Consider the following 25495-nt stretch of genomic DNA (forward strand, 5'->3'; position numbering starts at 1 on the left):
TCTGAGTAAAAAACTTACCCCTGACATCTCCTCTGTACCTACTCCCAAGCACCTTAAGCCTGTGTCCTCTTGTGGCAACCATTTCAGCCCTGGGAAAAAGCCTCTGACTATCCACACCGTCAATGCCTCTCATCATCTTATACACCTCTATCAGGTCACCTCTCACCCTCCATCGCTCCAAGGAGAAAAGGCCAAGTTCACTCAACCTATTCTCATAAGGCATGCTCCCCAATCCAGGCAACATCCTTGTAAATCTCCTCTGCACCTTTTCTATCATTTCCACATCCTTCCTGTAGTGAGGCGACTAGAATTGAGCACAGTACTCCAAGTGGAGTCTGACCAGGGTTCTATATAGCTGCAACATTACCTCTCGGTTCCTAAATTCAATTCTATGATTAATGAAGGCCAATACACCGTTCGCCTTCTTAACCACAGCGTCAACCTGCGCAGCTGCTTTGAGCGTCTTATGGACTCAGACCCCAAAATCCATCTGATCCTCCACACTGCCAAGAGTCTTACCATTAATACTATATTCTGCCATCATATTTGACCTACCAAAATGAACTACTTCACACTTATCTGGGTTGAACTCCATCTGCCACTTCTCAACCCAGTTTTGCATTCTATCAATGTCCCGCTGTAACCTCTGACAGCCCTCCACACTATCCACAACACCTCCAACCTTTGTGTCATCAGCAAACTTACTAACCCATCCCTTCACTTCCTCATCCAGGTCATTTATAAAAATCACTAAGAGTAAGGGTCTCAGAACAGATCCCTGAGGCACATCACTGGTCACCAATCTCCATACAGAATATGACCTGTCTACAACAACTCTTTGCCTTCTGTGGGCAAGCCAGTTGTGCATCCACAAAACAATGTCCCCTTGGATCCCATGCCTCCTTACTTTCTCAATAAGCCTTGCATGGGGTACCTTATCAAATGCCTTGCTGAAATCCATATACACGACATCCACTGCTCTTCCTTCATCAATGGGTTGAGCCACATCCTCAAAAAATTCTATCAGGCTTGTAAGGCATGACCTGCCCTTGACAAAGCCATGCTGACTATTCCTAATCATATTATACCTCTGCAAATGTTCATAAATCCTGCCTCTCAGGATCTTCTCCATCAGCTTACCAACCACTGAAGTAAGACTCACTCGTCCATAATTTCCTGGGCTATCTCTACTCCCTTTCTTGAATAAAGGAACAACATCCGCAACCCTCCAATCCTCCGGAACCTCTCCCATCCCCAATGAAAATTCAAAGATCATCGCCAGAGGCTCAGCAATCTCCTCCCTCACCTCCCACAGTAGCCTGGGGTACATCTCATCCTGTCCCGGTGACTTATCCAAGTTGATGCTTTCCAAAAGCTCCAGCACATCCTCTTTCTTAATATCTACATGCTCAAGCTTTTCAGTCTGCTGCAAGTCAGCACTACAATCACCAAGATCCTTTTCTATAGTGAATATTGAAGTATTCATTATGTACCCCTGCTATTTCCTCCTGTTCCATACACATTTTCCCACTTTCACATTTGATAGGTCCTATTCTTTCACATCTTATCCTTTTGCTCTTCACATACTTGTAGAATGCCTTGGGGTTTTCCTTAATCCTGCCTGCCAAGGCCTTCTCGTGGCCCTTTCTGGCTCTCCTAATTTCCTTTTTAAGCTCCTTCCCGTTAGCCTTATAATCTTCTAGATCCCTAACATTACCTAACTCTCTGAACCTTTTGTAAGCTTTTCTTTTCTTCTTGACTAGATTTGTTACAGCCTTTGTACACCACAGTTCCTGTACCTTATCATAACTTCCCTGTCTCATTTGAACATACCTATGCAGAACTCCACACAAATATCCCCTGAATATTTGCCAAATTTCTTATGTACTTTTACCTGAGAACATCTCTTCCCAATTTAAGCTTCCAATTTCCTGCTTGATAGCCTCATAATTCCCTTTACTCCAATTAAATGCTTTTCTAACTTGTCTGTTCCTCTCTCTCTCTCTCTCTCTCCAATGTTATTGTAAAGGAGACAGAATTATGATCACTATATCCAAAATGCTCTCCCACTGAGAGATCTGACACCTGACTGGGTTCATTTCCCAATACCAAATCAAGTACAGCCTCTCCTCTTGTCATGAGTGGAGAGCCCGAGGTAACCCAAAATGAGCGGGATGTTGGGCGAGACAACAAGGAGAAATTGGATGGAGTTGTGGCACTCTCCAATGCTCATGTGCACAGGCCTTGTGCATGATCAAACCATCCCAGACCCCAAGAGACATCCATCAAAGACCATTATGCAGAAGGGGAGAGAGATAGGCTCGATAGGGAATACAAACTGCAACACAGCGTCTGGTCCTGGAAGTTGTCTGCTGCACAGGAATCCACCAGAGCCTCCTGTGCACATAGAAGCTTCGGGGAGTGGAGGAGAAAAGAGAGAGTGAATTGAGCTATGGTGCAGGAATGAGGGGCTGGTCATGCTCTGGGTGGGGGTGGGGGCATTAAGGGAGCTCTCCCTACTGCAAAGGCATTCCTTTATCTGCAAATAGCCTCCCTAATTTGTCTTGTCCTCATTTAGGGTTTTAACTTATGGCTCAGTCTCTATCTTTTTCGTTAACTATTTTTACAGGTCTCATGGTCACAGGTCTCTAAGTGCTCCTGAAATGATGTTTCCTTTACTCTCCCTGCTTCCTTTCCCAATAGGAGGTCCAGTACTGTCCCCTCTCTAATAGGGCAATCTATCTAGTACAGATGAAAACTTTCTTAGACACGCTTATCCGATGCGATCCATCCAGACCCTTGACATTCAGGTAATCCCAGTCAATATGAGGGAATTGAAAATCACCTTACAATCAAACTTCCAATCCTATTTCATTTACAGCTACCTGCCAACTCCCTACCTGTTTGTTTCTCTAGTTCCCTCTGATTATTGGGGCACGTGTGATACAATCACATCAAAGTAATCAGTCGTTTGTTCAAGATCCCACCCGTATGGTGTGACTGGACATTTGCCCAGGAATATCCTCTCCAATTATTGCCCTGATGTTCTCTCCAATCAACTTTCTACCTTTATCAGGCCTGGAGTATCTATACCCTGAAACATGGTGCCAACCCTGCACATCCTTTAACCAAGATTTGTAACAGCTATAATATAACAGTTCAATGTGCCTATCCATGCCCTGTTCTCAACTACCTTACCTACCAGGCTTCTAGTATTAAAATAAATGCAGTTTAGTTTAAAAGACCTTCTTCGCTCCCAGTCCTGTTCCTGTCTGTCTTGCCTACTGAACATTGTTGCTTTAACTGCCATGTTTACCTCACAGGACTGCTTTCGGTCCAACCCCTTCCAGACCAGTTTAAACCCTCCAAAGTAGCACTAACAAATCTCTCCACCAGGATGTTAGTTCCGCTCCAGTTCAAGTGCAACCTGTTCCTCTTATGCAAGTCACCACTGTCCTGGAACAGATCTCAATGGTTTAAGATCCTGAATCCCTCCCTCCTGCACCAACTCCTCAGCTACACATTCATTTGCCCCATCCCTTATTCCTTCCCTCACTAGCAGACAGTCCCATGAGTAATCCACAGATTACAACCCCTGACATCCTGCTCTTTATCCTGCTTAACTTCCTGCAGGACCTCATCCCATTATCTCCCTATGTTGTTGGTACCAATGTGAACAATGACCTCTGGCTGCCCCCTCCCCGCGAGAATATTCTGCAACCACTCGGAGAAATCCTTAACCCTGGCATCTGGGAGTCTCATTCACAACCATAGGATCTCCTGTCTGCCCCTCCCCCCAATTACAGATTCCCATCAATGCACCTCTCCTTGTCTTCACCCTTCTCTGCAGTGCATCACAGATAGTTGTTGTGGCACAAACCTGGCTGCCCCCAATCACTCTTCTGAAAGGCCATCTCTGCCAACAGTATCCAGAGTGATATACTTATTAATAAGGGGAATTCAGTATTTTTTGTCCATCTCCTCTACATTTCCTGTTGGTCAGACAGTTCTCTGCTGCCTGTACCTTGTTTGTGACCCCCTCACTAAAGATTCTGTCAATATTGTTCTAAGCACCATGTACAACTGAGTACCAGCAACACACATCAAAGTTGCTGGTGAACGCAGCAGGCCAGGCAGCATCTGTAGGAAGGGGTGCAGTCGACGTTTCAGGCCGAGACCCTTCGTCAGGACTAACTGAGGGAAGAGTGAGTAAGAGATTTGAAAGTTGGAGGGGGAGGGGGAGATCCAAAATGATAGGATTTGAAAGTTGGAGGGGGAGTACAACTGAGTACAGCAGCTTGATATGGTCAGTCAGGAGCTGCAGCAGGACCCACTTCTCACAGGTCAATTCAATCCAACATTGTAATCTCTTTACAAAGATGTACTTGCAACTTGTAGCCTTCCTAGGTGTTGCTAGGGACTTTGCTCAACCTATCATACCATGTTTATAAACCTACCATTGTCCTGGGTGCAATTGATAGCTGTGGGATCTACATTGGTTTTAATAGTCCTATGGATTTTTTTAAAGCAAATACCTTTTAATCCCCACCATTCTACCATCAGAATTCTACGTTAAACAAATACTTTGCAGCTATCAGCACAACCTGCATTTGAGGTTTCTATTGATCTGAGCAATCATTGTTCTCCATCAATATTTTAAAGCAGTAATTCAGATTCTCAGCAACTGCATAAACTGATTACTTTTAAATGTTGCCAAGTGAAAATATAGTTTTATGCTGTGTATGTTAAATACATGAAAGGAAGAGAGCAAGGTAGAAGTATTAATTTGGAGAATATCTAGTAAAGCACCTTCATAGATTTGGTGAATTAAATTATCCCTTCATATCTTGTAAAATTTTATGAGTCTATCAGTATTCTAATCAACATGAATTTCATTCTTTTTGGTAAGTCTGATAATGTTAGTGACTGATGACATCAGCAGCCCTTGAATTTTTGAAAATGCTGCAAGTAAAATTATTATGCAAACATGAAGTTTTACACAATAAAAATAGAACGTAAGTCCAAGAACAATTTTAGCATCCACTTCCAGGTAGCAAGTTGGGTTAAAGTCAGAGAACAGTTTCAAAGTGAGAAGGGAAGAATTCGATGCCAAAACTTATAGGGAGTATTCCCAGTATGTTATTTGCAAAAGAGTACTTCCAATTATATATTCTATTTTAGAACCCAATTTAGTTTTTATCTTGTACTGGGGTTGGAGATAACTGAACACAAATATGAACTTGTACAAGAGATTTGAATCATTATATTTTATGAGAGGCTCGGTAACATAATGGATAGTATGTGGATATTGTCTATTTTGACTTTGGTTCACTAACTAGATCCACACTACGGAGTGAGTCCCTTTCTGTTCACAATTAGAAAAGTAGAGACATACAGGGTCACATGCGTGTAGTCAATAAAACCAACATGCCACACTTTAAAATGCAGCACTCGCCTTGATCATACTATATTTCATGCCACTCAGGAAATGTAGTATGATCGAAGATGGTGCTGACTTTTAAAGAAAAACTGATCTGTGTCATGCAAATATGCACTGAAGATTGGAAGGTGGTAAGCATTGTTCACTGTTACCCAAAGGTCTATATTTATAAAACATTATACAACAGTTACTTTCACGAGCCTGAAAAGAGCTGCTTGTCTTAAGAGGGTTCCTAAATTAGTTGAAGAAGTGAAAAAGTTCCATAGTAGTTATTTTAGGTATTTTTTGTTCCACACGTCTCTAGAGTTGGCCTGAAACAAAGGTGTAGTTTATGCACCTGGAATATTAATTTATTAAAAGAAGTTGGCTGCTGAGTCCTTTCAGCATGTTTGGTCTGCTGGTAAGCATGCAGTAAAATGAGTCTTTATTCAGAGGTTCTCTTCCTCCTCTTTCTCTAAATTGAGAGACACCTTTAGAACTGCTCTTACTTCCTCTCAAAATCCAGGAAAAGGGCAATTTTCCAAGTATACTTGGTGCCAGAGAATTTCACATTGTGCTTGAGGTAAAAGCATGACCTTTAGCCTTAGCATCCATCTTTCAAAGTACTGTTACTCAATGCCCAGTTCAAAATTGGCATCAAAAAAGTCTATAGAGTAAAGTTTTCACAGGAATTCTTCCAATCTCCTGCAAAATTTCAACATAGCTTTGCCAAAAATCATTCAGAAGCCTTAACAACTATTTACAATTTTTCTCTGGAGTTTACAATGTTTCTCAATGAACAAACTTCAACTATTTTAAGTAATCCTTGGACCACATAGAACAGCAGCTCAACTGCAGCTGCTTCCGTAATTCATTGAAGGACAAGAAGTGAACTGTTTGAAAAATTGACCAGATGGCCACAGGACCTTGCACACAATCTTCAGTGGAGACACAAGAGACTGCAGTTGCTGGAAATCTGCAGCAACACACACAAAGGGCCAGATGAAGGGTCTCAATGTTTTCTCCATAGATGTTGCTTGGCTCATTGAGTTCTTCCAGTGTTTTGCATGTTACCGGTCTTTGACGCTGACTTTGAGATTATGACAGCAAATATGGACGCTGGAGGAAAAGAGAAGAGTGATCAGGAGCCCTAGTCAAAATAAAAAAAAATCTTTATCTGAATGACAAACAGAAGTACTGTATGTTCTATCTCTGCAGCTCATTTAAACTACTGCACATTAGTATCCAAAGCGATAAATTTCCTGAAAATGATGGAAGCACAGATACAGATCTTGAAGGACATTGCTTGCTTCTGGTAGAGTATGCTTTTTGTTGGTGGTTTATACATGAACAAAGATGTCAGCAACAGTGTCAAGTGTACCTTTTCAATAATTTATAATATCATTACTAACTCAACATGCTTTGAATGCATATGTATTATGCACATGGAATAGCACAATTATCAGCTTCAGTATGTGTCACATGGAGGCACCATGCTGCTTCTGCAACAATTCAATCCCACATTCTCATTAAATGCCCTCAGTGATTTGACATTGTGCACATTCACCAATCCTTAGTCAAAGCTGGTCGAGCACAGTCACTCATCATGGAGAGTATTGCTCCCAGATAGGAGTGCAGTTTAATTTATGCTTAATATATTTAATATATTTACTCTTACCTTATTAAAATATTCACAGCCATTGCACTGCTGCAATGAAATTGGCCTCTGTCTTATTTCCTTTTAGGTGTTCTTTGGAGCAATAGGGCTAGAATTTTACATATATCATCAAGTCATAGAGCTTCGCAGCATGGAAACAGACTGATTGGCCCAACTTACCCATGCTAACCTCTGGTTTCTACTTGTGTCAGTCCCATTTGCTACTTTTTTCTGTTGATGTATCTATCCAAATATCTTTTAAATGTTGTTATTGTACCTGCCTCAGTGACTTTCTCCATATAGGCACCACTTCTGAATGAAGAAGTTGCCCCTCAGGTCCCTTTTTAAAACAAAAGCTTTGGCATTCATTAACTGCATGCCTCTTGTTCTTTTCAGGGAACTCAGCAAATTCATTCCAATTGAGGAATTCCTGGCTTTAGCCTTGGGATTTCTCTGAGGCTCTTTTGTACAAAGAACATTTCTTCTACAGTGACTATTCTTCATCAGTATCTGCAGGTTCTGCTATGGTCCTGTTGCAGCACTCCTCCACTCTCCTCTTATCTTTGCAGTATGCATTCTCTAAACAGTAACACTCCTCAGTAATTATATGAGTGCTGCATGTATCATGATACTTGCTGTTAATCTCACAATGAAGGACTGTACTACGAATGTGACTTAAAGTGATTAGCAAAGTCCTTTGGATACCACTGAAATATAACAGGGAATATCTAGACCTTCTTTGTCTCAATCCTTCACCTCCCTTTGGTGCTCTTCCTCCTTACCTTTCATCCAAGGTCCTCTCTCCTCTCCTTTCTGATTCCTCCTTCTTCAGCCCGTCACCTCCCAGCTTCTCACTCCTTCCCCTCTCCCTCACCTCTACCTTCTACCTCACATGGTTTCACTTATCTCTTGTTGTCTAGTCTGCTGCCTCTTGTGTATTGTGGCAGAAACCACTGATGTACTTAAATAAAGAATTGTAAGATCATTTTACTCACTGTTATTATCAATGTTATTACAGGGTATCAATAAATGTCCTATTGTTCAAGCATCCATTCTTGTTTCAATGTCATACTCATATAAAAACAGGCCATTTGGCCTAACTCACCCAGGTCAATTGAAATGTCACTTAAGCCAGTCCAATTTGTCTGCATTTGGCCCATATCACTCTAAACCTTTCCCACGCATGTCCGTGTGTCTTTTAAATCATATTTGTAATGTTGGATGTGACTGAGTTAGAGACTGGAGTGAGTAGAGTAGAAATACTTTTTGAGTGTGTCTATTTATAAATCATTTTTGTTTCCCAATACAAGCAACTTTTGCATCAAATATGTACTTTAATTTTACAGACAGAATTTTAGTCTTTATTGGATATCGATTTTCAAATTTAAACAGTTTTATTCCTAAAAGTGCCTGACTATTGCAGCAGCTCCATTATTCATGGGCCAAGCAATTGCATTCTGCCTAGCATTCCCCTCAACAAGAGGCAGGTTGCTGAGCAACAATAAGACTCTTGAATCTGTGTTAAGGACATCTCAAAGTCGATTGGAATGTAACGGGCTTTACTTGATATAAGTATGGGGTCGTCGACTTTAGATTTGAGAAAGATAGCTAAATGGAAAGAAGCTATGAGCTGCTGAAGTGCAAAAGTCATTACAAGCTGCCAGACAGGTACACAAAGTCATTAAGAACATCAAGTAAAATGTTTGTTTTTCAAGAAACATGGAATACAAAAGGGGTGGAAGTTATTTTAGAGCTGTACAGACCTTCGGTTAGGCCCTAAATTGAATACTACATGTGATTCTGCACAGATTCACCAAAATGATCAGGTAAAAAGACAAATTACAAGAGCAGGTTGCTGTGAGCATAGGAGATTAAAGTTGATGAAGGATGAGAATGCATAATGATAAATATAGGGGCCACTCAGGGACGCTGCCAGGAATCAATTCTTCATGCAAGAAGTAGGAGAAAACAGGAATTCTCTTCCCCAAAATTGATACCTGATGAATTCAGCATTTCAAACTGAACTTAATGTTGATGGGCTGGACATTACTGGTTGTGGAAACAATATTGATGTATTGTGGAGTGCTGAGCCAGGAAAGATTCAGATCAGGCATCCACTAATTGAATGTTGGAATAGGCTAGTTTATGCATTCCCCAATGTGATCAATCCAAAGTTGAGCTATAGCTGAGTACTAGCCTCTAGTGCCCAGTCAAGTCAGAAACAAAAAACAGAAGCTTGAAAAAGGGGTGTGTTTTCACTGCAGAAACCCTTAAAGTGATTACTAATGGTAATGTAGTTAAATGACAGTTTTCAAGATGCTGAGTGCATATTCCTGAATAGACACACCCGTTGAAGCTACCAGGGTATTCAAAAGGCGTTATTTACTGCTGATGCCAGGCTTTCAACTACAGGAAGGCTGTAGAAACTTTGAAAGTGTAAGCTCAGCAAACACTACAGACTTTGAGCTGACTTCTGCTTGGAAGCTGCATCTCTTGCAACTCTTTGTGTTCTTTTTCCTTAGTTTTCAGTTTATTAAATCTTCTTTCTCTCATCCAAGTGCTGACACAGATGCTACTTGCCTGTGTAAAAGTGGGTGATGCTGGTTTCTGAATGGTGTTTAGTTGAAACAAAACATTAGGGTTTTGCTCTTCCTACATTTGGCCATGAAAAAAAAATTAAGCAAAGGGTATAATTTGAAATGCTGAATTTGAAATATTGCTCTATATACAAATTTGCACAGTGTATTGTGATTATGTTTCTGGCTGTGATGTTTCATACATACGGGACATGTCACAGAAGGGTGAACAATATTCTTTATGAAATCAGCAAGCCCTTAAATCCAGGATACTGATTACAAGAGACTGATGGATCTCTTCAACTGTTTTAATCCCTAGTTAGATCACACCAGAACACTATTCACTTCTGACCATCACTCTACAGGAATGATTTATTGACCATGGCAAGAGCACAAAATAATTTTGCCAATCTGATACTTGAGGAATGATTAATTTCCAAGGAGTGATTGGGTAAAATTTGGTTTATTTACACTGGAGTTAGGAGATTAAGAAATTATTTAATCCAAAATATTTAAATAGGGCAGAGAGGAAGAAGCCTATTCCACTGATTGAAAGTGGCAGAGCCCAAATGTTAGAGTCATGTGTTTCATCAATGAAATTGAGCAACACGTACCAGCACTGGGTGGCAAAATTACAGAACTCTCTCCCACAAAGCAGGTTGATGTCCGATTAGGAAGTTTACATTTAAAGGTTGAAAGGTTGAATTAGTCAAACTTGTTAAGGGATGATATGGGACAAAGGCAGCAAATGAAGTTTAGGTTACAGATCAGCCATGAACTTACTGAATAGCAGAACAAGCCCAAGAGGACTGATGCGGGATTTCAACCTGAACATCAAAAACTCCTTTCCTCCCACAGATGCAGCTCGACTTTCTAAATTCATTCAGCAGATTGTTTGTTGCTCCCTATTCCCAGCATCTCCAATCTCCTTTGCCTCCAATGACTTGTTCCATTGTCCTTATATAGAACTAGGTAAATGCATGGGTGAATGAATATTTGAATGAAAAGTAAATGATAAAACTCCCATGGGTATTGGGGAGGCATTCTTCTTTACTTCTTTCTCCCAACTTCAAATGTCTAAGTTACTATAAATCATGCACCTAAGATGAAAGATGGAAAATTCAAAGATGTGTAGAAGAAAGCATTTTACACAGGAATAGGGAGTGCCTGGAATGGGCTGCCGGGGGTGGTGAATGAGAAAAATATGATAAAGTCATTTAAGAGGCTTTTAGATAGGCACATGAATATGCAGAGAATGGACAAATGTGATTATGTGCATGCAAAAGGGATTAAATTTCTTTATCTTAATTAGTTCAGCATAACATCTTGTTGTGAACTAATAGTGTCGGTTCCTGTGCTGTCCCTTCTAAGTTCTATGTTCTAAGGTAAGTTGTGGGGATAGAGTATAGGAATCCTGGGTCATGTATTCTGTCCAAATTTCTGCCCCTTATCTGGATTTATTACTTTCTGACCAGTGCTCCTAACGAGATTGGCTGATGGTCTCACAGAAAAGACACACAATCATTTCTCTATATTTTGTTGTTCAATGGATACAGCCGGCTCTTTTCTCACATAATGATGCTCAGTCTTTCTGAGAGAATAAATACAGAAGCACTTAACCAGTTAGGGCTGACCTCAATCGAAGAAATGTTACTATAACTGTAATAGTTTCAACTATAGTTATATTAAGACTGTAAAAATAGATCACTATTGCGACAGTAAATTAGCTGGAAGGAAATAAGTAATTTAAACAAATCCTTTGAGTTAATTTTGAAAGGTTCTGATAGACTGTGTACATTCATGCCTTTAATAGCAGTTTCTTCAATTAAAAAGAGGTCATCAGATGCAACTGAGAATCTGTATTTGCTGAAATGTTTCCTTCAAGTTATTATGTTACATAATGGAGAATTTCATTGAAACATTACCATATGCTATTTGTTTTTATTTCCTTTTTTAATGTCTTATTTGCTAGAGCTCAGTGATGTGATTTGAGAGACTTCTCTTGTAAATATTCCAAGCTGCATAGACCAGAATTTGTCCTAGGCAGAGCTATTTGGAGACACAAGAGACTGAAGTTTTGCAACATTGGTATCTGCTGATTGGCTACCCTTCAGCTGACCTTTGAAATTATTGGCTCACATTTCATCGGTTCTTAGGGGTTCACAGATGGCATCTACTTTGATATGTTTGTTTATGGAATTATCAGAAGAGAACCATGCTTCTAAAATTTCTTCTGCCTGCTTCATGATTGCCTGTGCCAGAACCTCCGCAGTGTCCCACTTAAAGTGGTGTCCTTCTTGGTCTTCATATTCCGAGATTAGTGACAGTGGATCATGTCCCCGTAAATGGGTTGAGTGCTTAGATCCTGTCTGGATGACGTAATTCTTGTTGCAGTCTCTACAAATGGTCCTGTACACCACATTGTTTTTGTTGATTGTCTTTACCGGTACCTTGGTTCTTGAGACAAGCCCCGTTAAAGTTGCTGTTGGCTTGTGAGTGATTGTGAGGTTCAAGCAGTCAGGCTGCTATTTCTGATATATCAAATATTCCCCACCATTGCTGGATTTACTCATGGGGTCAGGTACTGGGATTGGAATTGGTTTATTATTGTCATATATACTGAGATACAAATACAGTGAAAAGCTTGTCATGCATACTGTTCGTACAGATGAAATCATTACTCAGTTATTGAGGAAGAACAAGGTAAAAAAATAACAATGCAGAATAAAGCATAAGAGCTATGGAGAAAGTGCAGTGCAGGTAAGTGATGAAGTGCAAGATAAAATAAGGTCAAGAGTACATTTATCATACTGGAGAAACATCCAATAGTCTCATGGCACTGGAGTAGAAGTTGTCCTTGAGCCTGGTGGTATGTGGTTTCAGGCTTTCAGATAGTATCTATGAACAGGAAAGCAGATTGGTAGCTCTTCATCAGAATGGGGAAAATTTGATAACATATACATTTTAACTTGTAGTGAAAGGAAACAGTGGACACTAGGAGAAAGTGGATCACACGGATTAGATGGTGAAGGCTTGTTAATGGTGACTGCTCTGTCTGAAGGAGGTGTAAGTAGAGGGAGAACAAACAAGTGAAAGAAACAAAATTGGAATTCTAGCAGGTCAAGAGCATATGGGAAGATAAAGTATAAATCAGTATTATAGATTGATGACTTTACATTAAAACTGCTGAATACTGATGCAAATTTAAAGTAATTTATCTGAATTGTAAAAATGGAGACACAAGAATGTAGATGCCGGAATAGTCAATTTACCTCTAATTATGCTGCCTGACAACTGAGTTCTTCAAGTATCTTGTTTGCTGATGTGAATTCCCTAATTTATTATTAAGTCCCAAGGGCTTTAGAGTGCTTAGATAGAAAATAAGATGTTCCTTGAGTTGGCATTGAGCTTGTTGAAATTCTGTAAGAGGCCAAGGACTCAGAAGTCAAAATAGGAGTGAGTAGGAGAATTAAAGTGACAGTGACCTAGCAGTAGAGAATCTTGTAAACTGAACAGAGCTAATCTGCAACATGATCTCCCAATCTGGTTTTCCACATTCCCACAGCATTCATCCATCATTTCCTTCATGCCAATTTTCCTTCCTCATCCAGTACTTTGGTCAAATATTTCACTGAGAGTTCAAGCAATTCCCTTATATGGATACGATCCTGTTTGTAATGTACTGGACACTGTGTGCCTATGCATTGAAAGGTGTCATGACAAATATCCAAAACTAGATTTGTCACACTAAATTTAATATTCCTAAAACATAGTGATTGATTTTAAGTTGCAGCCAGAAATGCAATTGAGCAAAAGATCAGTCCATCAACAAATGGCAGTAAGGAAACAGAAGCACTTTTACAGCTGGGCTACATCATCAGTCAGCTCGCTACAGCAGGCATGGTTACTGTAGATCTAGAGGATGTTATTTCTGCTTCTGGAATTCTGCTCAAGGTTCGGAAATAATTCTGAATTTATACACATTAACACAAAGGAAATGCACAAGAGTTTCCAGTATACCATCTCCACAGTGAAGTGTGTCACAGTAACCCCTGACAGTATGTTAGCCTAAGCCATGAAGAACAAAAAAATTATCAAAGCACAGCTGTTCTTCTTGCCAATGAACAGTTCTCTGGAGAAGTGGTTAGGCTAACACAAGTAAAAGAAAAACCCAAAAGCAAAATACAGCCGGTGTTGGAAATCTAAATTCCAAGAGCAAATGCAAAACTGCCCAACGTATCAGAGTGCAGCCGTGTAAAGAGAAATAGGACTAACATTCCAAGCAATTAATTTTCAAGGAAATTAATTACAGTTGAATTTCAATGGCTTGAAATGTTAACTGTGTTCCTTTCTCCATACATGCTGCCCAACTTGCTGTGTATGTAGGTATTTATATTGGATTTTACATTAAAAGAGACTCGTGTGACAGCATCTGAACTTCATCAGTTTCCAAAGAGAGGGCAGAGTACCGGCTGTCTTTGCTACATGTCTACCTACATATATATCTATCTATCATTTTGTTTCCTTCATTTAAGACCATAAGACATAGGAGCAAAATTAGGCCATTTGGCCCATGGAGTCTGTTCCGACATTCAATCATGGCTGATCCATTTTGCCCACCTCAGCCCCACTCCCCAGCCTTCTTCCCGTAACTTTTGATGCCATGTCCAATCAAGAACCTATCAATCTCTGCCTTGAATACACCCAACGACCTGGCCTCCACAAGGCCTGTAGTAATAAATTCTACAAATTCACTACCCTCTGACTAAAGAAATTTCTCTGCATCTTTGTTTTAAATGGGCGCCCCTCTACCCTCAGGCTGTCCTCTCTTGTACTAGACTCCACCACCATAGGAAATATCCTTTCCACATCTCTTCTGTCTAGGCCTTTCAACATTCAAAAGCTTTCAATGCGATTCCCCCTCATCCTTCTAAATTCCAGTGAGTGCAGACTCAGAGCTATCAAACGCTCTTCGTATGATAATCTTTTCATTCTCAGAATCATGCTTGTGAACCTCCTCTGAACCCTCTCCAATGCCAGCATACCTTTTCTTAGATGAGGAGTCCAAAATTGCTCACAATATTCCAAGTAAGGTCTTACTAATGCTTTCTAAAGCTTCAGCATCACATCATTGGTCTTGTCTTCTAGACCTACTGAAATGGAGGTACAACCTGAATAAAAGGGACAGGTTACACCGAGGAGGATCAATACCCATGCGAACAGGTTTGTTAGAGTTGTTCATGATGGTTTAAACTGATTTGGCAGAGGGATGGGAACCAGAGTGATAGTTCCGATGATGAGGTAGCTGGTTTACGAAGAGAGGTAGTGTGTAGTGAGACTGCTAGCAAGGAGAGGCTGATGATAGGGCTAAATTGCAGTCAGCAGGATGAGCTGCAATGTAAAAGGACTGAAGGTGTTATATTTGAATGCACGCAATATACAGAGTAAGGCCGATTAACTTGTTGCACAGACACAGATTGGCATGTATGACGTTGTGGGCATCACTGAATCGTGGCTAAAGAAGATTTTAGCTGGGAGTTTAATGTCCAAGGATACACATTGTATCAAAAGGACAGGCAGGTAGGCAGAGTGGCGGCTTAACTCTGTTAGTAAAATATCAAATCAAGTCATTAGACAGAGGTAACATAAGATTAGAAGTTGTTGAATCATTGTGGGTAGAGCAAAGGAAATGGAAGGGTAAAAAGACCTGAGGGGAGTTATACACAGACCACTAAATCGTGGTAAGGAGGTGATCTACAAATTACAATGGAAGATAGAAAATACATGCCAAAAGGGCAACGTTATAATAGTCATGGGGGATTTCAATATGCAAGTAGATTGGGAAAATCAGGTTGGTACTGAATCTAAAAATGGAGAATTGCTAGAATGCCTATGAGATGGCTTTTTAGAGCAGCTCATGGTTGAGCCCAATAGGGAATCAGCTATTCTGGACTTGGTGTTCTGCAATGAACTGGAATTGATTATAGTGTTTAAGGTAAAGGAACCCTTAGGGGATAGTGATCATAATATGATAGAATTCACCCTACAATTTGAGAAGGAGAAACTAAAGTCAGATGCATTAGTATTACAGTGGAGTAAAGAGAATTATGGGGCATGAGAGAGGATCTGGCCAAAATTGATTTGAAAAGAACACTGGCAGAGATGACAGCAGAGCAATAATGACTGGAATTTCTGGATGCAATTCGGAAGATGCAGGATATATACATCCCACTACAGAAAAAGTATTCTAAAGTCAAGGTGACACAACCGTGGCTAACGAGAGAAGTCAAAGCCAACATAAAAGCTAAAGAAAGGGCATATAATAGAGTAAAAATTAATGGAAAATTTGAAGATTGGGAAGATATTAAAAACCAACAGAAAGCAACTGAAAAGGTCATTAAACAGGGAAAGATGGAATATGAAGGTACACTAGCCAATAATATTAATGAGGATACCAAAAGATTCTTCAGGTACATTAAGTGTAAAAGAGAGGCAAGAGTGGATATCGGATTGCTGGAAAATGATACTGGGGAACAAGGAAATGACAGACAAACTGAACAAGTATTTTGCATCACCATGGAAGACACAAACAGTATGCCGGAAGTTCAAGAGAGTCAGGGGTACAGAAGTGTGGGAAGTTGCCATTACTAGGTAGAAGGTTCTCGGATACTGACAGGTCTGAAAATAGATAAGTCTGGACCAGATGGTATACATCCCAGGGTTCTGAAATAGTTGGCTGAATAGATTGTGGAGGCATTAGGAATGATGTTTCAAGAATCAATTGATTCTGGCATGGTTCCAGAAGAATGGAAAATTGCAAATGTCACTCCACTGTTCAAAAAGGGAGAGACTCAGAAGAAAGGACACTATGGGCCAGTTAGCCTGACCTCAGTGGTTGGGAGTATATTGAAGTCAATTGTTAAGGATGCAGTTTTGGGAGCACATGAGAAAATAGACCAGAGTCAGTATGGTTTCCTCAAATGAAAATCTTGCTTGAAAAATCATTGAGGAAATTGAAATTACAAGCAGAATTGTGGATGTTTTGTACTTGGATTTTCAGAAGGCCTTTGACAAGGTGCCACACATGAGGCTGCTTAATAAGGTAAGAGGCTGCTTTCCACGGTATTACAGGAAAGATACTAGCATGGATAAAGTTGTGGCTGATTGGCGGGAAGCAATGAGTGGGATTAAAGGCAGCCTTTTCTGGTTGGCTACCAGAGACTAGTTGTTTTACATAGGGTTCGGTGTTGGAACTGCTTCCTTTTATGTTATAATGTCAATCACTTGGATGAAAGAATTGATGGCTTTGTTGCAAAGTTGCAGATGATACAAAGATAGGTGGAGGGGCAGGTTGTTTTGAGGAAGTAGGAAGGCTATAGAAGGACTTAGACAGATTAAGAGAATGGGCGAAAAAGTGGCAGATGGAATACTGTGGTGGGAAATTATGGTCTTGCACTTCAGTAAAAGAAATGAAAAGATGGACTATTCTTAAACTGGAGAGAAAATTCAAAATTCTGAGTGCAAAGGGACTTGGAAGTCCCTGTGCAGGATTCCCTAAAGGTTAATTTGCAGGTTGAGTCTGTGTGGTGAGGAAGGCAAATGCAATGTTAGAATTCATTTCAAGAGAACTAGAATATAAAAGCAAGGATGTAATGTTGAGGATTTATAAAGCACTAGTGAGATCTCACTTGGAATATAGTGAGCAATTTTGGGCTCCTTATGAGACCATAAGACAAAGGAGCAGAAGTCGGCCATTCCGCCCATCGAGTCTGCTCCGCCATTTTATCATGAGCTGATCCATTCTCCCATTTAGTCCCACTCCCCTGCCTTCTCACTATAACCTTTGATGCCCTGGCTACTCAGATACCTATCAATCTCTGCCCTAAATACACCCAATGACTTGGCCTCCACTGCTGCCCGTGGCAACAAATTCCATAGATTCACCACCCTCTGACTAAAAAAGGCCATTATCTAAGAAAGGATGCGCTGACGTTGGAAAGGGTTCAAAGGAGGTTCATGAAAATTATTCCAGGATTGAAAGGCTTGTCATATGGGGAGTGTTTGATGGCTCTGGGCCTGTATTCTCTGGAATTCAGAAGAATGAGTGGTGACCTCATTGAAACCTATCAAATATTAAAACGCCTCAAAAGAGTGGATGTGGAGAGCATGTTTCCTATGGTAGGGGAGTCTAAGACCAGAGGACACAGCCTTAGAATAAAGGGGCATCTTTTGGAGTGGAGATGAGGAGGGATTTCTTTAGCTAGAGAGTGGTGAATCTGTGGAATTTGTTGTCACAGGTGGCAAAGGAGGCCAAGCCTTTGGGTATATTTGAGGCAGAGCTTGACAGATTCTTGATTACATAGAAACGTAGAAAACCTACAGCACAATACAAGCCCTTCGGCCCACAAAGCTGTGCTGAACCTGTCCTTACCTTAGAAATTACCTAGGGTTACCCATAGCCCTCTATTTTTCTATGCTCCATGTACCTGTCCAGAAGGCTCTTAAAAGACCCTATCATATCCGCCTCCACCACCATTGTTGGCAGCCCATTCCACGCACTCACCACTCTCTGGGTAAAAACTTACCCCTGACACCTCCTTTGTACCTGCTTCCAAGCACCTTATAACTATGCCCTCATGCTAGCCATTTCAGCCCTGGGAAAAAGCCTCTGACTAACCACATGATTAATGCCTTTCATCATCTTATACATCTAAGGTTAGTTAAGGAATGAAGATATTCATGGCGAGGCAGGAGGTTGGGGCTGAGAGGGAAATGGAACAGCCATGATGAAATGATGGAGCAGACTCGATGGTTCAAACAGCTCCAATATCTTATGGTCTAATGGTCTTAAACAGAATATACCAGAAACACTCAGTAGCTCAGGCGGTAAATGAAATATTGTTTCATGTGAAAGACACTCTATTAGAACAAGAAAAATAAGAAAATAAATTAGTTTCAAGTTGCAGAGGTAGGGAAAAGGATGGATACGCTTCCCCGTAACTTTCGTAATTTTGCAGCAGATGTATCAATACTTTTTCCCAACTCACACCATAAATATACATCATAGAGTATCATTCTTCACATAGAAACACCCAATTTCCATGGATCTACTTGCAATGCATTGTACAAACAACATTTGTATGCACTGAACGAACTTCTGAGTTCCCTTCTCCTTACAAAACCTTGCACTCCTTCTTTTCTGCTCACTTGATGGCCCAAGCCAGGAATGCTTCAGATGACCTCTCCCCAGAATGCACCTGTGCTAGTGCCAGTACGTTACTAGTTGCATCCTGATCCACCTATGTTTTTCCATGTAGAGAGATGCTTGTCTTCGCCATGGGCTTCGTTTCACAGCCAACTTCACTTGCTTTCCTAGATAAGAGAACAATGGCAATGGATTCCTCACTCTCTATAGTCACCATGTTAGAGCTGTAGCTGTTATTCCTGTTGTAGCTATGACTGTGAGCTCTAAATATCATGGTGTTCCTGAAGCTCATCCGACTAGTGATCACCTTCGGTAGGGCAAGTTACGTTTTGCAAATCCAAAACATAAAACTAATTGAAAGGAAACATGGAGCAGGGAAGTTTCATTTTTACCTTAAGCAAGGCACGGACATCTGACGTGGTGGCATGATGATGTATCTCATTCACACGGTTTTACATATAACCTGTAATGAATTATTTAAAGAACAAGAATGCTTAATAAACCAATACATTTACAATATTACTCAAATATTACCGAAATGTTAAATACACAACACTCCTCCCTGCTTAACTATAAACTCAAAGTCAATATAGAATGCATCTCAACTTATATACAGTATACTATATAATCCAACTACTATAGAGACATAAACAGTACAACAAATTGTCCCATTTAGGCCTAAAGACAAAATTACTATGGTGGCTTTTTTACTCGTATAGGATAAGGTCTTTCATGACAAGGGGGATCACTCTGTGTGGCATGTGAGACTTGTAGCTGGGAAAAAAGATCTCAGGTTCTGTGACCTGTTTTATTTTAAATTCTGGGCTCTCCTCCATGGTGATTGTATGAGCTGACTCTGAGACTGCAGCTTTGGCCACCTTTCTCCTCTAACGACTGACTCTGCTTTCCTCAACTGATTGACATGTTGCCTCCATATGATATCAAACACAATCTCCATGATGCAGGAAAATGGTCCAGTTCTGTCCTTCATCTTTCCAAGTACCTAGTTTTGATCACCTCTGTAGTCCTTCACCAGGACTGCTTGTCCAGGAGTGAAACATTGGACCTTGTTGTTTGAGAAGCTTTCAATTTGTTTCAGTTGTTTGTCCTGCTTACGCCTTCTGAGATGGGGTTAGAGGAGGTGTAAGTGTGAGCTCAGTGGAAGACCCAGGAACAGCATAGCTGGCGATTTGTTGGTTGTGGAGTGTGCTGCATTGTGATATGAAAGGAGGAAATTGATGAAATTCGGATTCAGTGTCAGTGTAGTGTGTTCTGCTGAAATTGCTTGCAGTGCGTTCTTTAGACATTTGTAGTAGGGTAGTATGGTGCAGATGTAGAATGTCTTATTCCATTCATTTTCAAGAGTAACTGTCATGGTCCGGATCGGATTCCCTTTAAATTTACTTTGTTTGTGTTACGATCAGGTCGGCCGACTGCCGGTTTCCCTTTGGTTCCCCGTCTTCCTGTGTCCCTTGGGCTTGGTGATTAGTGGCAATTCACTCTCAGCTGAACCAGCAGTTTATAAGTCTCCGGCTTTCAGCCGTTCGGCATGAGGGCGTTAACGAAGTCACCGAAGGTAGTGAGAGCAAATGTCATCTGGCCGGAGCCAACTAAGTTTCTTGCTGGAGCAAGCCTAATCTCCCCCCAAAGCAAGTGCCAGCAAGCCGCCTTCCCTTCCCAGAGGGGGTCAGTCAAAGTTAACCCGCCGGGGTGAGTCAAGAGCTGGCCGCTGCTTGGAGCGTACTTGTGCCCAGTTGTGCCCAGTTACTGTCCATCGTTGTGTGGTCTCCGTATCCATGTCCTGTCTCCAAAAGGGGTCCCGGCCCTGTACCCTGGAAAAGTCATGGCCCTGTGACAAGAAGAGTCCCGGCTCCGTCCTGTTTCTAAGGAGGATTCCCAGCTCAGTGTTTTATGTTCTGTGTCTGAGTCTGTCCAATGAATAAGAAGAATCCCGACTCCGTCCTGTGTCTAAGGAGGATTCCCAGCTCAATGTTTTGTGTCCTGTGTCTGAGTCTGTCCCGTGAATAAGAAGAGTCCCTGGCTCGGAGGTTTCAAGTATCAAGTCCTGGCTCTGGAGGTTTTAAGCCAACTAAGTTTCTTGCCGGAGCAAGCCTAGTCTCCTCCCGAAGCAAGTGCCGGCAAGCCACCTTCCCTTGCCAGAGGGGGCAGTCAAAGTTAACCCGCCGGAGTGAGTCAAGAGCTTGCCACTGCTTGGAGTGTACTTGTGCCCAGTTATAGTACTGTCCATTGTTGTGTGGTCTCCGTATCCATGTCCTGTGTCTAAGGAGGGTTCCTGGCTCAGTGTTTTGTGTCCTGTGTCTGAGTCTGTCCGATGACGAAGAAGAGTCCCTGGGTCCGAGGTTTCAAGTATCAAGTCCTGGATCCGAGGTCGTGATTCCGAGTCCTAGCCCAGACCCTTTGTCCCTGCCTAGTCCAGGGCCTGAGTCCTTGTCCCTTACGCTATTCCCGCTTCTGCTTTGCTCTCCTTGTAATGAACAATAAACTCAATTTAGTTAACCTCACAAGATGTGTTTGTGTATTGCAATTGGGTCCACCCTTGCTCCCTACTTTTGTGACAGTAACTGAAACTGTTCTGCAACAAACTGTGGTCCATAGTCACTGACTAAGTTTTCTGGAGCAACACACACAAGACATTGGAGGAACTCACCTGGTCAGCCAGAATCTATAGAAAAGAATAGACAGTTGAAATTTCATGCTCACCCCGTTTTTCAGGATTGGGAAGGAAGGAGAAAGATGCTAGAATCATCTTCCTACAGTCCTATCAACAGTATGCAAGATTGTAGTGGAGGCTATTCGGAACACCTCTGGCCACTTTGTAGCTCCATCCACTGCTACCAAGAAATTTGTGCCTGTGAATGGTCTGGCAAAATTTCTATGGATCCTCTGTCAGGGCAATACAAGCCATTCCCAGGAATGGAGAAGCGTTGCTCTTGACACCTTCTAGATGTGTTGGCATAGCAAGCTGCTGATCTATTCCTGGCTACGAGACACAACTTTGAGCAAATGCTTTCATTTTGACCACACCTAGATGATCAGCATGTAGCTCCTCCCATGCTTTAGCTCTCAGCTTCAATGGTGCAACAGCTCTCAATCCCCACCAAAGGGAAACTCTGTCAAGGGCCAAGTTCAACATGGTGCTAGTAAAAATGGTGGAACTGGAATTTCTGTTGCACATTCAGGCATTTTGGATGGCCATGTAGAGCTGAGGCAGTGTGGAGTGTTTTCTGGTTGCTCTTTTGATCAGTTCTGCTGTAATAGGGAGACTTTTGATTTGCATTAGGAAGAATACGTCAAGAGGAGTGTCCTCTTTTGTAAGTTTTTCAGGTATTTCCTTTCCCAAGGGTAAACAGGACAATGTGGATCATTCAGTGGCTGATGTCGCCATTTCTTTTACCTTCTTGCATGCAATCTCACACTACTTTGTCCATTGCCATTTCTTCCTGATCTGTAGTAAGGAGTTCAAAGGGTGGAGCACATTTTTGGCAGGACCCGATTATAGTAGTTAACAAATCTTAAAAAAGGACCACAACTATGAGACATCCTTTGACCCTGGAGCATCCACCACTGCTTGAATTTTCTCAGCACGCTTGCATAAATCCTGTGCGTTAATGGTGTAACCACAGTAACTGATGCTTGGTTTAAACTCACACTTATTGCATCATACTCTAAGCCCAGAATCTTCTAATCTTTTTAACACTGTCTTGATATTTTGGAGATTTTTCTGTCACCCTTACTGGTAAAAATAATGTCATCCAGGTAAAATTGAGTGCTTGGGTAGCTTCCAGCACCTGGTCTATGATTTTCTGCCTATTATCGTGATAAAGTCTTTTGTGAATGTTTATTGTGAGAAACACTTAAGACTCTTCGTTCATCGCCATCTGAAGATAGGACTCAGCCAGGTCCATGTTGCTGAAGTGTATTCCTCCAGAAAGGTTTGCAAAGTAACTGTATCCTCTATCCTGGGCAGAGAGTGCTGATCTACTTTCAGTACTGAGTTGATGGTGACCTTAAAATCACCACAGATACTGACGACCCACCCTTCTTCACTACTGGAACCACTGCCATTACCCATGGGCTCCACTCAAGCTTGAAAAGAATTCCTTCAGACTCCATGTGATCTGGTTCACTGGCTAATTTATCATGAATGGAATAAGGAACCAGATAGGCATTGTAAAACTTGAATGTGGCATTTTCATGGAACACTATTTTACCCTTGAATGTATGGGTTTTCTAATGCCATCCCCGAACACTGCTGTGGCATCATCCAATACATTTCTGAATTTGCTTTTAATCGACACTATTGCAGGGATGTGGCATACAAATGATGGATTTATCGCCAATCGAGTTGTAGTTGTCTCAGCCAATCGCATCCCTACAATTTTGGTCCTCCTGTTTTTACCACATAAAAGCTCAATATGTTGGTTGGTGCATTTTGCTTTTATGAATGTCATTACCAAAGGAGTTATCTTTTCTCCTGAATATGTTCTTATTTGGATACCTACAGACTTCAGTTCAGTATCTTTGAAATGCCGTTCAAACTCATTTTGTGGAATAGCTAAAATTGCCGAGCCAGTGTCCAATTCTATTTTAATTAATTTGCTGTTTACTTCTGGTGTAAGCTATTTTGCTTGTCTCCTGATAGTTTTTAAGTCTCAAGGCTACTCAGTCCTTTCTCATTCTAATCATGATCTAATTTTTCATCAGCAGCTTGCAGATTAATGCTTTTTTTGAAACTGTAACTGGACTTTTTTTTTATCTTTCTCTCTTCCCTGTGCAGTCCATTTATTTTTGTCTGCCTGGCACGCTCTTTGTATGTGTCCTTATTTGTTGCATTTTCTGCAAGTTTTATTTTTAAACTTGCAATAGTCTGGTGCATGTGAGCCCCTGCCACAATGGTAACACAATTTGTTTGGCCAGGCTTGTTTCTGTCTCAATGCTGAAATTTTGTTCACCCACACATTCATTCCTGAATGCAGCTCAATTGCATCTCTGTCTGTTGTGTTCATTGATACAACTGGTTCAACTACTCTTTTAAATGTAAGTTGTGCTTTGGCTTGGGGCAGTTTTTAAATGCTTTCTTGTGAGATTCCACAAACTAATCAGTCTCTTAGTGCATCATTAAGCACATTACCAAAGATACAATGCTCAGACAACATCTTCAATTCAGCCATGTACTTGATAATAGATTTGCCTTGCTTTTGAATCCGCTTCTGAAACCTAAAGTATTCTGTAATCAACAATGTTTTCAGTTCTAAATGCTCCTGCATTACATTCACAATAACAGCAAAGCTCATTTAGGCTAGTTTGGCAGTTGAACTTCTAAGCAAACTGTATGCTTTTCCACCCATTGCACTTAGCAACACTGGCACGTGCTTCACCTTGGCTATTTCATTTGCCTTAAATTACAGCCCAGTTCGCTGAATGTGCACGATCCAGTAATCTCTTGTGCAATCAAATGCGTCTAATATAGCCAGCATTTCTGCTCCCTTTTTTATGGTTATTATTACCTGATACGCACTGTTTATGAACCCATGAATTTTTACATTTGCTGCCTTATTTTTAACTCAACTGTCTCTGTCCTTTCCTGAAAAAAACATGTGCTCCATTGATTTTTTACTTGACCGTTACTCGCTGTGTTTTATTTTACTCAAAAGTCTCACTGCACTTCAACAGATACTTTTTAAATTTATTCATTTACAGGATGTGGGCATTGCCAGCTAAGCCAGCGTTTATTGCCCATCCCTAGTTGCCCTTGAGAAAATGGTGATGAGCTGCCTTCTTGAACCACTTCAGTCCCTGAGGTGTAGGTACACCCACAGTGCTGTTCGGGAGGGAAATCCATGATCTTGACCCTGCAACAATGAAGGAACAGCAATATGTTTCCAAGTCAGGATGGTGAGTGATTTATAGGAGGATTTTCAAGTGGTGGTGTTCCCAGGTATCTGCTGTTCTTGTCCTTCTAGATGGTAGTGATTGTGGGCTGGAAGATGCTGCATTAGGAACTTTGGTGTGTTGTTGCAGTGCACCTTGTAGATAGTACACACTGCTTCACCTGTTTGTTGATGGTGGAGGGATTGGATGCTTGTGGAAGGGGTACCAGTCAAGTGCGCTGCCTTGTATTGGATGGTGTCAAGCTTCCTGAGTGTTGATGGAGCTACACTCATCCAAGTGAGTGGCAAATATTCCATTACACTCCTGACCTGAGCCTTGTAGATGGTGAATAAGCTTTGGGGAGTCAGGAGGCAAGTTACACAGGATTCCTAGCCTTTGACCTGTTCTGGTAGCCATGGTGTTTGTATGGCTAGACCAGTTCAGTTTCCTGTCAGTGGAAATCCCCAGGATGTTGATAGTAGGGGATTCAGTGATGGTGATGCCACTGAATGTCAAGGCACAATGGCTAGAGCCTCTCTCGTTGGAGATGGTCATTGTCAGGCACTTACGTGGCTCGAATGTTACTTGCCACTTGTCAACCCAAGCCTGATATTGTTCAGCTCCTGCTGCATTTGAGTATGAACTGCTTCACTATCTGAGGAGTTACAAATAGTGCAGAACATGTCATCTGTGAACGTCCCCACTTCTGACCTTAAGACAGAAGGTAGTGCATAAGACATAGGAGC

The sequence above is a fragment of the Mobula birostris genome, chromosome 1, assembly GCF_030028105.1.
Source record: "Mobula birostris isolate sMobBir1 chromosome 1, sMobBir1.hap1, whole genome shotgun sequence".
NCBI classification, from domain to species: domain Eukaryota; kingdom Metazoa; phylum Chordata; class Chondrichthyes; order Myliobatiformes; family Myliobatidae; genus Mobula; species Mobula birostris.